The sequence below is a fragment of the Orbicella faveolata genome, unplaced genomic scaffold (assembly GCF_042242905.1).
Source record: "Orbicella faveolata isolate gen_17 unplaced genomic scaffold, um_ofav_v1 contig_52, whole genome shotgun sequence".
Lineage (NCBI taxonomy): Eukaryota > Metazoa > Cnidaria > Anthozoa > Scleractinia > Merulinidae > Orbicella > Orbicella faveolata.
In genome coordinates, this window is record NW_028301583.1 from 53,894 (window position 1) to 69,271 (window position 15,378).

Below are 15,378 nucleotides of genomic sequence, written 5' to 3' on the forward strand. Positions count from 1 at the left end.
GAAGTCTCACGATAAGCTAAATGTAATTCAAAAAACATTTGGGTTCTTGTTTTTGAAAGTATCTTAATGCTTAATAAACGATTCCCACCTTCGTAGAACTCCCACTTCCCACCCTTTCCTCTCCAGCCTCCTGCCCCCTATTCTTCTGGGGCTCCTGCCCCCCTGTTCCCCCCACCCCCCCCCCCCCCCCCACCAATTTTACTCATGGGTGCACAAATATGCAAACTCAGCAAACTATTCAATCTAATTAATTTTTAGGGTAACTGGGATTGCACTTATTAACTATTTACACTTATTTACACTTGTTATTTAGAAAGCCTCATTTTAGAAGTGACTTATCCTTTGCATGATACAGACTTAATAAACATGAGGGAAATAGACTAGAAATTTTGCAATGAGAGTGGCTTTGTGAGTATGTCAGGTCAGTGTCCTTTAAGCAATACGTTTTGGTTAAATAAAGGATTTTCTTAAACCTATTTTGTTTAAAGGTAAACACCATTCACAAAAAAAGACAATAGAAGGCCATTTTCGTTACTTTAATTTGTGTTTATTCCATAAACAGATAGTCTTACAATGCTAAGGAACAGTATCCAACTCTTTAAGTTTAACAATCCTCCTGAAGAGATTCCTCTATCCTTACACAGAGTATTTAAGTCACAAAATAATATATTAAATATTGATGTATACAACTTGAGCCCACTGGACATGTCAGAAATGTGTCCTAGTACTGCCTGGCACTCTGTTTCACTTGGAGTGAATGCAAAATAAATTTTATTAAGGCATTGAAAGCAAGTGTCTGATAACCTTCATATAAATGGGAATCCTCAATATTCTAGTCTGCTTTATGACTCAAGCAATAAGAGCAATTATCAAACTATTGTACAAATAAAACTGTGCATGGACTTAAGTCCAATCACCTTATACACAAGCTGTCCTTCTGGCCGGTAGTATTTTCAAGATCCTGGCTACCGGCCAGAGGGACAAGATCACGGAAAACTGAAAATATTTAACTGTTGAGTCATTCTAGTTTGGTATAAAACTAAAGAACAATGTTTCAAACTATTCTACAAATAAAAATGTGTATGGACTTAAGTCCAATTACCTTATACACAAGCTGTTCTTCTGGCCGGTAGTATTTTCAAGATCCTACCGGCCAGAGGGACAAGATCACAGAAAACTGAAGATATCACTGTAGAGTGATAATCTAGTGTAGTGTAAGACTAAAGAGCAATGCATCAAACTATTGTACAAATTAAACTGTGCATGGGCTAACGTCCAATTACCTAATATACACAAGCTGTTCCTCTAGCCGGTAGTATTTTCAAGATCCTACCGGCCAGAGGGGCAAAACGATTCGACTCGGAAACTCGCTCCTAGTACTCCTCGGCTGTCCTTCTGAGCGGTTGGATTTAGGCACAACCCATGCGCTCTAGCTCTTTCCTCTGTTCACGTCACGTTGTTTGCCCCAGAATCGGGACAGAGGTATGTAAGGACATAGTAATCCAGTTGCCGTCGCCTTATAGGCTTTGTTTATGATTTGCATGCAAGGAAAGTAATTTTTTGTTTCAGGGACGATCAATTGCTATTGTTGAACTATGTCAAAAACGAGTGCAAGGGTTTCATCAGGTTTCCAAACGCGCGAAACATTTGAAATCACGAGGCCGCGGGCGGAGTGGTTTTATTGTTTTCGAGCGTTTGGAAACCTGACGAAACACGAAGCACGAGTTTTTTAAATAACTTCTCCAACAAAGAAAATTAGTTTAGATTATCATTTGAATAAGTTTTCTCAATTCAAATATTATATTTGAGACGCGAAATGTGATTCTATCACCTAATTGCTGCTCTGTGACAATTTTTGAATATTCATCAATGTCACGTTGTTACCTAGCTGTTGTCAGTTCTGAGCGAACACGTTGCTTCGCAAAGCAAATGGCAGAGTGCAGATTTAGACTAAAACTCGCGAAGAAGAGGAAAAGTGTGTGGCCTGGCAGCGCTATTCTGAGGTAACGTGTGCGTCTAGTCTGTTAAATGCAGGGGTAGATAGTAAATTAGTACGCCTTAGAACTGGGAATTTCTAACGTTAGGTCGGAGGTGTACAGCAAGGTGAAAGCAAACCAAAAGACGAGGTCGCCACCAGTGAGCGAGAATTTAAATTTAGAAAAAGAATGGCCCTTTCTGTTTTGGGGAGTTTAATAACTGTACCGTTACATTTAACGTCAGCAGTAAATAATTTAGGTTTAAAGTTTGTTCTGTAAAATGTGTGATTAAATAAAGTTGTTTATGTTCATGTGTTTTTCTTACTTTATCATTATGCAGATTAAGAAAATTCGCATGCGTGTTTGAAATTATTTCCAAACACGCCGTGGTTTTCAGCTCGTTTTTCATTGGGTTTCTAAACCTTTCCACCTGACCAGAATAATATGCTCTGGTTGGGTAAGAGCTGCATGAATAACTAATGAGTTTGAGAAGCGATTTTCAACAACGGTTATTCCTTGTCTATTCAGATCGGATTTAGTTTGCAATGTACTACAGCGATTAATTTATATTCGCCTTTCAGTTTTTAAACTCGTGGATACGCGAAGCGTAGAAACGTGTTTGTTGGGGGACACCGATATGCAAATGTGTCACTCACTCACTCACTTAGGTGTAGACACTGTTCGTAATTAGTCGGGTCGAACGAGAGCGCCCGAGCCCGACGCCATATTGGAATAGTAACCGAGCCCGAAGCCATATTGGAATAGTAACCGAGCCCGACGCCATATTGGAATAGTAACCGTGCAGTCAGTGCGAGCCTCGCTATCGTGTTTGCGTGGTTACTAGCCAGCCCGAATGATAGCAAGAACTTCATGCTAGCATGCATATAGAGCACTTTATCTTAATACCATATATGGTATATCCTAATATGGCAAAGAGATCAACTCACGTTTCCATACATTTGTATTCACTGACATTCACCTTAATGCATTCACCTTCACTTATACGCACTCACCTTTACCTGTACGCACTTTCATTCACTTCGATTCACCCATGTTCACTGGTACACACTCACCTTCATTTGCACGCACTCACATTTACTTCTTTGCACTCACCTTCACTTGTATTCACTCACCTTCACTCGTATGCACTCACAATCACTTGTATCAACTTACCTACACTTGTATTCTCGCACCTTCACTTGTATTCACTCATCTTAACTCGCATGCACCCATCTTCACTCATATGCACTCACATTCACTTCTATGCACTGGCCTTCACTTGTGTGCACTCACCTTCAAGTGTACGCACTCACATTCACTTCAATGCACTCTCCTTCACTTGTATGCATTCACATTCATTTGTATGCACTCGCCTCCACTTTAATGCACTCACCTTCACTTGTATTCACTCACTTTCACTTGTATCCACTCACCTTCACTTGTATGCACTTTCTTTCACTTGTATGTACTCACATTCACTTGTACGCACTCGCCTTCCCTTGTATGCACTCACCGTCACTTGTATCCACTGGCCTTCACTTGTATACACTCACCTTCACTTGTATGCACTCACCTTCACTTGTATGCACGCACCTTCACTTGTATGCACTCACCCTCACTTGTACGCACTCGCCTTCACTTGTATGTACTCACCTTCACTCGTATGCACTCACATTAACTTCTATGCACTGTCTTTCACTTGTACGCCTCACCTTCAAGTGTACGCACTCACATTCACTTGTATGCATTCGCCTTCCCTTGTATACACTCGCCTTCACTTGTATGCACTCACCTTTACTTGTATGCAATCACTTTCACTTGCATGCACTCACCTTCACTTGTATGCACTCATCTTCACTTGTATGCACTCACTTTCATTTGTATGCACTCACCTTCACTTGTATGCACTCACCTTCACTTGTATGCACTCATCTTCACTTGTATTCACTCGCCTTTATTTGTATGCACTCACCTTCTCTTGTACGCACTCACCTTCACTTACACACAATCATCTTCACTTGTACGCACTCACCTTCACTGGGACGCACTCATCTTCATCTGTATGCACTCACCTTCAGTTGTATACAATCACCTTCACTTATAAGCAGTCATCTTCACTTGTATTCACTCTCCTTCACTTGTATGCACTCACCTTCACTTGTAAGCACTCACCTTCACTTGTATGCACTCATCTTCACTTGTACGCACTCACATTCACTTGTATTTACTCACCTTCACTTGTATGCACTCCCATTCACTTGCATGCACTCGCATCCACTTGTATGCACTCACATTCACTTGTATGCACTCGCATTCACTTGTATGCACTCGCATTCACTTGTATGCACTTGCCTTCACTTGTATGCACTCGCCTTCAGTTGTGTGCACTCGCCTTCACTTGTATGCACTCACCTTCACTTATATATAATTCCCTTTGAGTCAGCCACGTTTTTATTATTGCTGTCCAGTTTGGGGTGGTATGAATAATCCATTAATTGAAAAACTTCACAAAATCATGCTGCTAGTTTAATAACGAAATCTAATTATAAAGTCTGTTTTTTCTCCTCTTCTGGACTCACTTAGCTGGGAAAATTTGACAAAGCAGGGAAGTAGCCGGAGAGGAAGGTGGTAGGTGCTCGGGGCCCTCCTTTCTGGTGGATTTTTTTCTCTTTTTAGTAAAAAGCCGTTTGGAAAAGCGTGTGTATTTCTTAAGAGATTCAGCATGAAATCTTGAAGTTGCGATAATGGGGAAAAATCTCCCTCCCTAGTGGCAGATTAGAAGCTATTTGAAGCTGTGGTGCCATATACAAGTGAATACAAGTGAAGCTGAGTGTATACAAGTGAAGGTGAGTTAATACAAGTGAAGGTAAATGCGTACAAGTGAAGGTGAGTGCAAACAAGTGAAGGCGAGTGAATGCAAGTGAAGGCCAGTGCATAAAAGCGAAGGTGAGTGCTTACAACTGAAGGCGAGTGCATACAAGTGAAGGCGAGTGCATACAAGTGAAGACGAGTGCATACAAGTGAAGGTGAGTGCATACAAGTGAATGCGAGTGCATACAAGTGAAGGTGAGTGCATACAAAGGAAGGTGAGTGCATACAAGTGAAGGTGAGTGAATACAGGTGAAGGTAAGTGAATACAAGTGAAGGTGAGTGAATACAAGTGAAGGTCAGTGGATACACAAGTGAAGGTGAGTGCATACAAGTGAAGGTGAGTGCATACAAGTGAAGGCGAGTTCATACAAATGAAGGCGAGTGCGTACTAGTGAAAGCGAGTGCATACAAGTGAAGGTGAGTGAATACAAGTGAAGGTGAGTGCGTACAAATGCAGGTGAGTGAATACAAGTGAAGGTGAGTGCATACAAGTGAACGCGAGTGCATACAAGTGAAGGTGAGTGCATACAAGGGAAGGTGAGTGCGTACAAGTAAAGGTGAGTGCATACAAGTGAAGGCGAGTACATACAAGTGAAGGTGAATGCATACAGGTGAAGGCGAGTGAATACAAGTTAAGGTGAGCCGAGTGCATACAAGTGAAGGCGAGTGCGTACAAGTGAAAGTGAGTGCATACAAGTGAGGGTGAGTGCACACAAGTGAAGGCGAGTGCGGATAAGTGAAGGTGAGTGTATACAAGGGAAGGTGAGTGCGTACAAGTGAAGGTGAGTGAATAGAAGTGAAGGTCAGTTCACACAAGTGAAGGCGATCGATTGAATAGAAGTGAAGGCGAGTGAATAGAAGTGAAGGCGAGTGAATAGAAGTGAAGGCGAGTGAATAGAAGGGAAGGCAAGTGCATATAAATGAAGGCGAGTGCATACGAGTGAAAGTGAGTGCGTACAAGTGAAAGTGAGTGCATACAAGTAAGGGTGTAGGTGAGTGCATACAAGTGAAGGAGAGTGCATACAAGTGAAAGAAAGTGCGTATAAGTGAAGGTGAGTGAATACATGTGAAGATGGCGGTGCGTACTAGCGAATAAAAGTTAAGGAGAGTGAATAAATGTGAAGGTGAATGCATAAAGGTGAAGGTCAATGAATACAAATGTATGGAAGTGTAGGTGGGTTGATCTTTCTGCCATATTAGGATATACCATATATGGTATTAACATAACGTGCTCTATATGCGTGTTAGCATGCAGTACAGTGTTGGGGCCCAGTTCTCGGCCACTTTTTGTTCAGCGTTTATTTTTCGCGCCACAAATGAATCTGAATAAAAGCCAATTGTTTACAAAGGTAGCTTGATTCCTTTTCTTCCGTTCTGCCGAGTGTTGTTTCGTCCTGCCGAGTTTTTCTGTGCGCACTTCGAGGTGACGCGAAGGTAGGTGAATTTGGTTTCCCCGAAAACGTGTTTGTTTACGGCTACTCGAATTACATGGTTTAATTCAAGTTTATATTTTGTCCGTCTTGAAAGCCCAAATTAATGAGCCAATTCTTGGCATAAAGGATGTAGAGTGATAAAGCTATCTGTTAAATATAAACTTTTCCTGGCCTGTTTAATTCTTTGACCTAAATTCACTTCTCAATATTTCCTTAGTACTTTTGCGTATTTGCCTATTCTCGGCCACCCTGCTCGCCTTCAAAACTAAAAGCGCTCATAGTTTTGTGTGGAGTATTCGTGTCAAGTCAGTTGTAAAAATAAAGCTGTAATGGGGTGGCATGCCGAAAACTATGAGCTCTGACTTAACGGTCTGCCTAATGTGCGAGCCAGCAAGCCATACGAGTCATGCGAGCCAGGGTGCGAGCCATGCGAGCCACGGTTTAAACATGAAAAAAATATTAAATAAACAGGGATACTACATACCAAGACATCTGATAAGAAATATATAAATAACGCTGTATTTTAATATATACATGATACGAGTTACACTTATAGCCACATGAAGCGACGGTTTTAATTTCTTAGATGATTCTAAAACGTAAATATATTTAAGTGCGTGACTGTATTTATTTCGTGTTATTTGTTTATTTATTTAGTTTTTTAAGATCTTGAATATTATTTTTTGAAAGGAGTGCCAATTTCGAAGAAAACCACCATCGAAGGTACGTGTTGGTAGTAAAACGATTTATCCCATTGACATGATCAAGGTTCAGATAACATCAATACTGTATAGATTACATAACACTATCGAAGTCGCGCCTTCTCTGTAGTCTTTAGAACGTAGTGGAGCTTTGTTGTTCTTTGTGTTCTTGTTATTGTTGCTGCTGCTCACAGCTTGTTCACAATTTCCCTACAATTTTAAAAATTACAGTAGAATTTTAGAGCGCCGATTTCTTTAAACCTTCTATTATTCGAAACAATCTTTTGGTCCCATTAGCAAAAGAGAGTCAAAAAAAGTTAGGAGAAATTTTCCCTCATCCCTACATATCTCAAATCATTTTTCATTTCTCTGGAAGGTTCGAGAAATCCGGAATCCACTGTGTAACTCGAACTGACTTACTCTCTTGACTATTTTTTGGGTTTATTTTATTTAGTTAGTTACGTACTAGCAAGGTGAGTGTCTTGCTATGCAGATTGTTGAAATATTTCGTTTTAAAAGTAAATAGGCATAGGTACGAGAAACTGGGTCTGGGTTCCAAGAAACAAGCTTTAGTATTCATCTTCTAAAGCTTTCGAGATCACGCGCATGTCACGGACGATGGCGGACGTAATCTTTCGTGCTCCGATGGCAATTCTGTTTCTTGGCCTATTTATTCGTTTTAATTTGCTTCCAAGGTCTAAGGAATCTATTATTAACCTAAACCCTACGGATGGATCTTCTACAAAACCACAGTCTGTTGGCTTGTTTGGTTTTGAAGCCTTCTTGACATCACAAAGCTGCCAAAGACGAGCTGCTACCTTTGCACGAGGGACCAAGTCATGTCTTGTGCTGAATCTACTACTACTGTGTGGAGATATCAACGTTAACCCAGGTCCTGCTTGGAAATTTCCTTGTGGTCATTGCAAGAAGCCCGTGAAATGTAACCAACTCGGCATTCAATGTGACTCGTGTGACTCTTGGCTACATGTTCGCTGCTTGGAAATGAATATTGATGAGTACGAAACCCTCGCAAATTCTTCATGCACTTTGATTTGTCCAAATTGCAACTTTCCAAATTTTAAAACCACTTCCTTGGAATTGTCTGGAAACTCTTTGGACTTGTCGAATTCTTTTAATATCTTATCAGTGGATAACACTCAAACATCGCCAATTTCCAGGATCAGTTCTTTAAATAACTCAGCGGCAAACGCATCGAACCATGGAAATACATTGAAACAAAACAAGTCATCGAAAAGGAATAAATTGAGTGGTATGATTATAAATTGCAATGGTTTAAAGAGCTCCAAACATTCTACTGAATTTAAAGCACTGCTTGAGTTACATAATCCGGACTTCGTCCTGGGAACCGAATCTAAGCTTCACCCTGGTGTCCCTACTTATTCCATCTTCCCACCTACATACACTGTCTTCAGAAAGGACAGAAATGCCTACGGCGGAGGAGTTTTTCATGCAATCAAATCTGACCTGGCTTGCATAGAAGAAGATGAATTAAATGGAAACACCTGTGAAATCCTCTGGTCTTCTATTAAAATGGCAAATTGCAAAACTTTGTATTTATCGTCGTTTTACAGGCCACCAAATTCTTCTACCGAGATCCTTGACCATCTAGGCGATTCTATAAATCAAGTGTTTACCAAAGTATCAAATCATCCAAATATCGTCATCGGAGGTGATTTCAACCTGGGTGATATTGACTGGAGTCGCGAGATCCCAATTGCTAACAACCCTACCACTGCTTCACAACACAATAAATTCTTGCACTTGATGGACGATTTTTCATTAACCCAACACGTCAAAGCTCCAACGAGACCTGTTTCAGAGAAAACTTTGGATTTATTATTGTCTACTTATCCTAACTCTATTTCTGGCGTGTCTACTTCTTCTGGTTTAAGTGACCACGACATTGTAAGTTTCGAGATCAACCTGAAAGCAACGCGCTTTTCCAAGTCTCCTCATAGAGTCTACCTGTACAAGAAAGCGAACTTTGATGGCCTGAACGAATTTATAGCAAAGTCATCGGCTGAATTCTTCGCATCAAACCCATGGGAAAACTCTGTGGAGCATAACTGGAATGCATTCAAAAATGCTGTAATTAAAGGTATTTCCCAGTATGTTCCACAAAAATTGTCCATGTCAAAGTACAAGCTGCCATGGATTACTACTGATATTAAAAGAGAGATGCGCAAAAAGGATCGCCTCCACAAAAAAGCTATTCGCTCTAAAAACCAGCAACATTGGAAAGCTTTCAAGTATCAACGAAATCGAGTGGCAAAACTGGTCAAAGAATCTCACAATCGCTATTTAAACGAAGTTATTGGTGATAACCTGACCGAAAACCCCAAAAAGTTCTGGTCGTATGTTAAACATAGCAAATCTGAAAGCCTTGGAATCCCCCCACTCAAAACCGAAAATGGGGTGAGTATTACAGACAAAGACAAAGCAGAAACTTTGAACTCCCATTTCTTTTCGGTTTTTACCCATGAGCAGAAGCCTCTTCCTCAAATTGGCCTGTCACCATTCACCTCGATTGAAGATTTGCTTTTCTCGCCTGATGGAGTTGCAAAACAGCTAGCCCAGCTGAATCCTCACAAAGCTTGTGGGCCAGACAAACTACCTGCAAGAGTACTCAAAGAGATCTCACAAACAGCCTCTACGTGGCTCGCTTTCATCTTTCAACAATCATTTGATCTTAATGTCGTCCCATCAGATTGGTCCAAAGCCCTCATTACTGCAGTCTTTAAGAAAGAAAATAAATCAGATCCATCCAACTATCGCCCAATTTCGCTGACTTCTATCTGCTGTAAAGTAATGGAACACATTGTTCTTAGTCATATGGCTAAACACTTATCTAGTAACAACATTTTGATAAACGAGCAACATGGTTTCAGACAGCGGTTTTCTTGTGAAACTCAACTGATATCAGCTATACACGATTGGGCCAAGTCAATCAACACTTGCAGCCAAACCGACGTCATACTGCTTGATTTCTCTAAAGCATTTGATTCTGTCCCCCACCAAAGACTTCTAATGAAGCTTGACTTCTATGGTATTCGTGGGAACATGCTTATGTGGATTAAAGCTTTTCTGTCAAACCGCTCCCAATCAGTTTCAGTAAATGGCATTCAGTCTTCTTCCAAACCAGTGCTCTCCGGGGTCCCGCAAGGCTCAATTTTGGGCCCTGTATTATTTTTACTGTATATAAATGACATCTCTTCTTCTGTAAAGTCACGTCTACGCCTTTTTGCAGATGATTGCATCCTCTATAGTGAAATCCGTGAAGTACAGGACTGTTGGGCTCTGCAGGATGATCTTGAACAATTGTCACTCTGGTCAAACACCTGGCAACTTAACTTTAACGTCAAGAAGTGTTATCAACTTGGTATAACGCGTAAGAAAATTCCAACTATGTTCCAATATTCATTGGCTGGCCAGCCCATTTCTAGAGTTTCCTCAGCCCAGTACCTTGGAGTCACCGTGACAGACAATCTGTCCTGGAACGAGCACATCAATCAGATCTGTAAAAAGGCAAATTCTACTCTTGGGCTACTGCGTCGTATTCTAAGTGGTTGTGATACCAAAGTCAAAGATACGGCGTATCGCACGCTAGTCCGCCCAAAACTCGAATATGCGTGTTGCGCTTGGAATCCTTTCACCAAACAGAACATCACTCAAATAGAGATGGTTCAACGCCGAGCAGCAAGATTTGTATTAAATGACTATTCAAGATTTAGTCATGTTACTCCAATGATCGAACATCTTGGTTGGGACTCCCTTGAAGATCGTCGACTCCTCTTCCAAACTACTATGTTCTACAAGATCTTGATGGGACATGTTGGTATTAGCTTTCCTCCTGAAGTCCGCGAAATAACAAGGGCCACCAGATTACTGAACAGTCGTCCTTTCCAACAAATCCGTGTATCAAATGATGTCTATAAGTTTTCCTTTTATCCAAGGACAATAGTAGCATGGAACAATTTACCTATTTATGAAGATGTTGATATAAATAATTTTAAGACTATTGCTCTTGCAGCCATTAAATCTTTTTGTATAATGTATATCCAGACCTCCTAACTTGTCTCGACGAGATTATATTTAATCTATTTTATCTTATCTTTTACTAACTTATAATTTTTATTGTATATATACATATTGTAATTATTTATTACGTGCTTTTATTATGTTATTTTAAACTCCTAGTATAGTTCCACTGTTTAAGGAGTATACTTATTAAAGATTAAAGAAAACGACCGACAATGGCGGATAGACCATGAATAAGTAGTACGGTACGATATATCTTATATACATACTAATTTTTTATTTTATTTATTTTTTATTTTTCATTTTCCATGGCTCGCACCCTGGCTCGCATGACTCGCATGACTCGCATGGCTCGCATTGTGACTCGCATGCATGGCTCGCACTGTGACTCGCATGGCTCGCATGGCTCGCTGGCTCGCACATTAGTAAAACTCGCCGATAACGGGTCTGCTAAGTCTGCGAGCCAGCGAGCCATGCGAGCCACGGTGTGAGCCATGCGAGTCATGCGAGCCATTTATGCGAGTATTTTTTTTTCTTCAACTGGTCTTGGAGGTCGTCGACTTTTCGCCAAGAAACATAGATCTCGCGCCCGACTATCACTAAACTATCGCTTTTTAACCGCTCGCCCGCCATCTTGAAAGCGGAGATGATCCTGGGGACGAGTATAAACGGTACAACCTCGCTCCTAGGGTACTCTCTTTCGGGCCTGGGAAATTAATTTTAAATAAAAATTTAGCTACAAAAGTGCCTACAATTGAAATATTCCCAAAAGAAAATCCTAATCTCGCTTCGGTTACCAGAACTATTGCTGGTGCGGCAAATATGAAAAATGCTCTAAACATCTGCACATCGTGCCAAGTCTTGCGTCATAGTAATGGCAACCCTGAGTGTGATGAATTTTTTTCTTTGTTTCATATTTTTGTTGTTTGGAGAAAATTTTGTGTATTCAAATCACCCAGGATCCGCAAAAAATAAAAACGATGCGTCAAAAATTTATTAAGGTTCAGGACTAAAGTAAAGAAATTTTCTGAGGGAAACGTACGGCTCCACCGCCCCACCGCTACTCAAATGGGTAAGTGAATGGTATCCATTGGCACCTGTCATTCATTGATATCCACGTTGAAAATCATTCAAGAAAAAAGAGAACAGTACTTCAGGGCAACTCCGTGTATTGGCGTCAAGAATGGTGAGTGAATCGCGTAATTTTAACAGGTTCGCTCTTTAGTGAATCAGAGTTACCAAAATTTTGTCGGTTGGCTGACTGCTGAATGTGGTTGTCCCTTCCCTTAGAATTTAATATTGCAAGAATTTAATATTGCGATCTTATTCATCTTGTTCCGTTGCTCTTGTTCTTGTTCTCATGTGAATGTAAATGTAACAAATAAAAAATCTTAACATTTTTACTAGGGCTCGCATGACTCGCATGACTCACATGACTCGCATGGCTCGCATGGCTCGCCTTTTGGCTCGCATGGCTCGCTGGCTCGCAGGTTTATAAAACTCGCCGATAACTGGGCCCACGAACGAAGCCTCCATTTTCGTTATTACTCGGGAGAAAACAGCGTTGAGCAGTCGATAGCTCTACATGTGTAAACTGAATGCTAAAGCTAGTTATGCGTGAAATTTTAAGTCCTTGCGGCTATTCCAAGGTAAGAAATACAAGTTTACGTTTTTTGTGGCCGAGGACTGGGCCTCATACTGTATATACCCGAATGATGATTTTGTATCTTTTACCCGACCATTAATATTAGGTCTTTCGCTAAATTGAAGTGGAGTTGACTTGGAATGTTCGAATTAGTACTATGGCTAACTTGAGGGCTGAATTTCACGAGCATTTGACTCGTCAAGGCGTTGAAAATGACCAGGAGATGTGTATTTGTTTGCTGGAAAGGGACTTGCAAATGAGTGAATCTCATGCTAATGTGGTAAGCTTTGATGAGAATGTGTCTTATTCGTCAGCCTTAATGAACTTATATGAGCGAAACGAACATTTTTTAATGAACGAAACAGCTATTGAAAACAGGACAAACATCGGCACTATTATATAATACTGTAGTTTCGTTTTTAACATCTAAACCTGAGGCCAGCCGAAGTATTGTTTTAAATATAAGCTAAGCTTACGACGTTGTGTCAGCCTTGCAGTAGTCTTTGACTTATTATCGTTTTACTTTTCAAGTTTGGCTCATTAGATCTCCTGTGAGATCCAACGTTCAATCAAGCAGGACCTTCGTTCAGAGCTTTGCAGTTTATAGCACTTAAGGTTTCCATGTTGAGTTGTCCACGTTCAACCGACATCGATTTAAGTTTAGATTAAAGTAGTGTTCCCTATACTTGTCTTGTTTATTTTATTACTTTGATCTGAACTCATAGTGGGATGTGAAATGCACATAAACTGGGAAAAAAATTCCCAAATACTTGATTTTGATAAGCTTAAATGATTTCTACCCTGTCTTTTGTTTACACTTTTGCTTCCTGATTGAAAACATAACAAAGGGAAAGAAACCCCCTGTGAGCTTGAATTTTTTTGGATTAACACTGAAAATGTTTGCAAAAGAGGCTAGTTATTTTGATGTATTTCGCATGCAATATATATGGAGACAAGCAGTCCCACATTGGTAAAGAAGTGCTGTCTCATAAGAAACCTTACCTATAGCCTTGAGTGAAATGCAATGAAACAGGTCTGTAAGCTCATACGACTCTAATACAGGCAAATTTTCCCAGCAGGCAGACAAAGAGTACTTTATGACCCAAGAACCCTCAACCTTTACCACTCCGTTTTCAGCTGCAATTTTGCCACCCTAGCTGTTCTGGACGTATATGTTTATAATATGTATGCAGCAAAAGCCAACGAAAAAAGCCTACGTCTGTGAGATAAGTACGACCTTGCGTGGTACGAACCCGGCTTGTTTTAACAGCCTTAAATAATACTCCAATAATTGCAAGTTCACCAACATGTTTCATCTCTAGATTACTTAATCCATGAGTTTGGCCATAGGTCTCTTTTGATTATGTATTGGAACAATAAACCTTGTGATTTAACATGACTCGTCATCCAATTTAGTTGGAAAACCTATCGCCACTAAACTCAGGACTGTAAAAATAAAAACTCAGTAAGCCATGCATCGACACATGGTTCTCCATCTCGATCAGGCTGAATTATTATACCATTTAAACAGTTGTTGACTCTGAAAATGTGATCTTTGGATGAGTTTCTGCTTTTGTTTCTAGGTACCATTCTACTTTAAAGAAAGCTGTGTTTGTTTCCACAGTTGAAATTATGTTTGATCATGCCATACTCCAAGACATGTGCAGACAAGTTCAAGCGCAAACATCACGGCTAGTAAAAGACCAGAATATTCATTTGTTTTTTTCATGTTTCTTGGCACAGACCATCATATTATTTTTGAGATCTTTCATCAGCAAAGAAAAAACATAATTAAATTTAAAAAACCTCGCTATTATAAGTATTATTTTAATTGATCATTTTTACTATGGTCTCACTCCGTGAAAAGAAGTGTTTTATTTTTGGTTCATTTAGGGACACGTGAGGAACTATTGTCTTTCTTATGGTACAACTACATGAACTGGCTCAATTGGAACAAAAATCGCAACTTAAAATGTTATTGAAAACATGCAGAGGATGGGAATCTTTTTCGTAAATGAACCAAAGTTGAAGAATGTTGTTGACCAGTCTCCCAAAACTTTGTTGTTTTTTGATTGGTTAGTTTAAGCCTTAAGTTTGAGTGGTTATCAACTGTTTTGCTTTGGCCATCAGAAAACAAGGTTTCCAAACCAAATTTTCAAACAAAATTAATACTATATATGATAATTCATGACTTAGGATGGGATTGGTAGAGAATGTACATGTGAGGTGCAGAGGATTTGATAGTAACTCAGTATAAGTAAATTAAAAGAGACCTTTATTTTTCTTTAGTCGATTTAAAATTTTGTTGTTAAATTGAACTTGTCTGGATAATGGCCAATTTTTTCTATGAGATGCACCTGTGGGGAATCATGGTAGTTGTATTCATCATCTTGGACTGGATATTTCCATGAATACAACTACATACACCATGATTCAGGCTCCTCTCATAGCAGAAAATTGTCACTGGTCTGTTTACGAAAAGATCACTGCTCATTGGTTTCAATAAACAGTTTGATTGGCCAGTTTCTTTCCAAGTGGCCACTATCAAGTATGTGCTGAGTATAACTGGCTTTTAAAAGTTTATTTTGTTTAATTTTGAGTATTTTTTCAGTGGAAAAATGTATAAGTAATTGCTAACTGACCATTTTGTAGTTAAAAGTAAGCTTTAAGTTAAGAAATTTTAGGCATGGAAG

At 39.8% G+C, this 15,378-nt stretch overlaps 2 long non-coding RNA genes across 2 annotated transcripts; both read left to right on the forward strand.

Annotated features, from left to right (window-relative positions):
* The first annotated feature begins 269 nt into the window (after nucleotides 1-269).
* On the forward strand, nucleotides 270-769 carry LOC149095344 (uncharacterized). Its single transcript, XR_016204872.1, has 2 exons — nucleotides 270-421; nucleotides 563-769. It is a non-coding gene; the product is annotated as an uncharacterized LOC149095344 (long non-coding RNA).
* Nucleotides 770-12,527: 11,758 nt separating this feature from the next.
* Nucleotides 12,528-12,966, forward strand: LOC149095345 (uncharacterized). The gene is made up of 2 exons (XR_016204868.1): nucleotides 12,528-12,689; nucleotides 12,792-12,966. It is a non-coding gene; the product is annotated as an uncharacterized LOC149095345 (long non-coding RNA).
* Nucleotides 12,967-15,378: the final 2,412 nt, after the last annotated feature.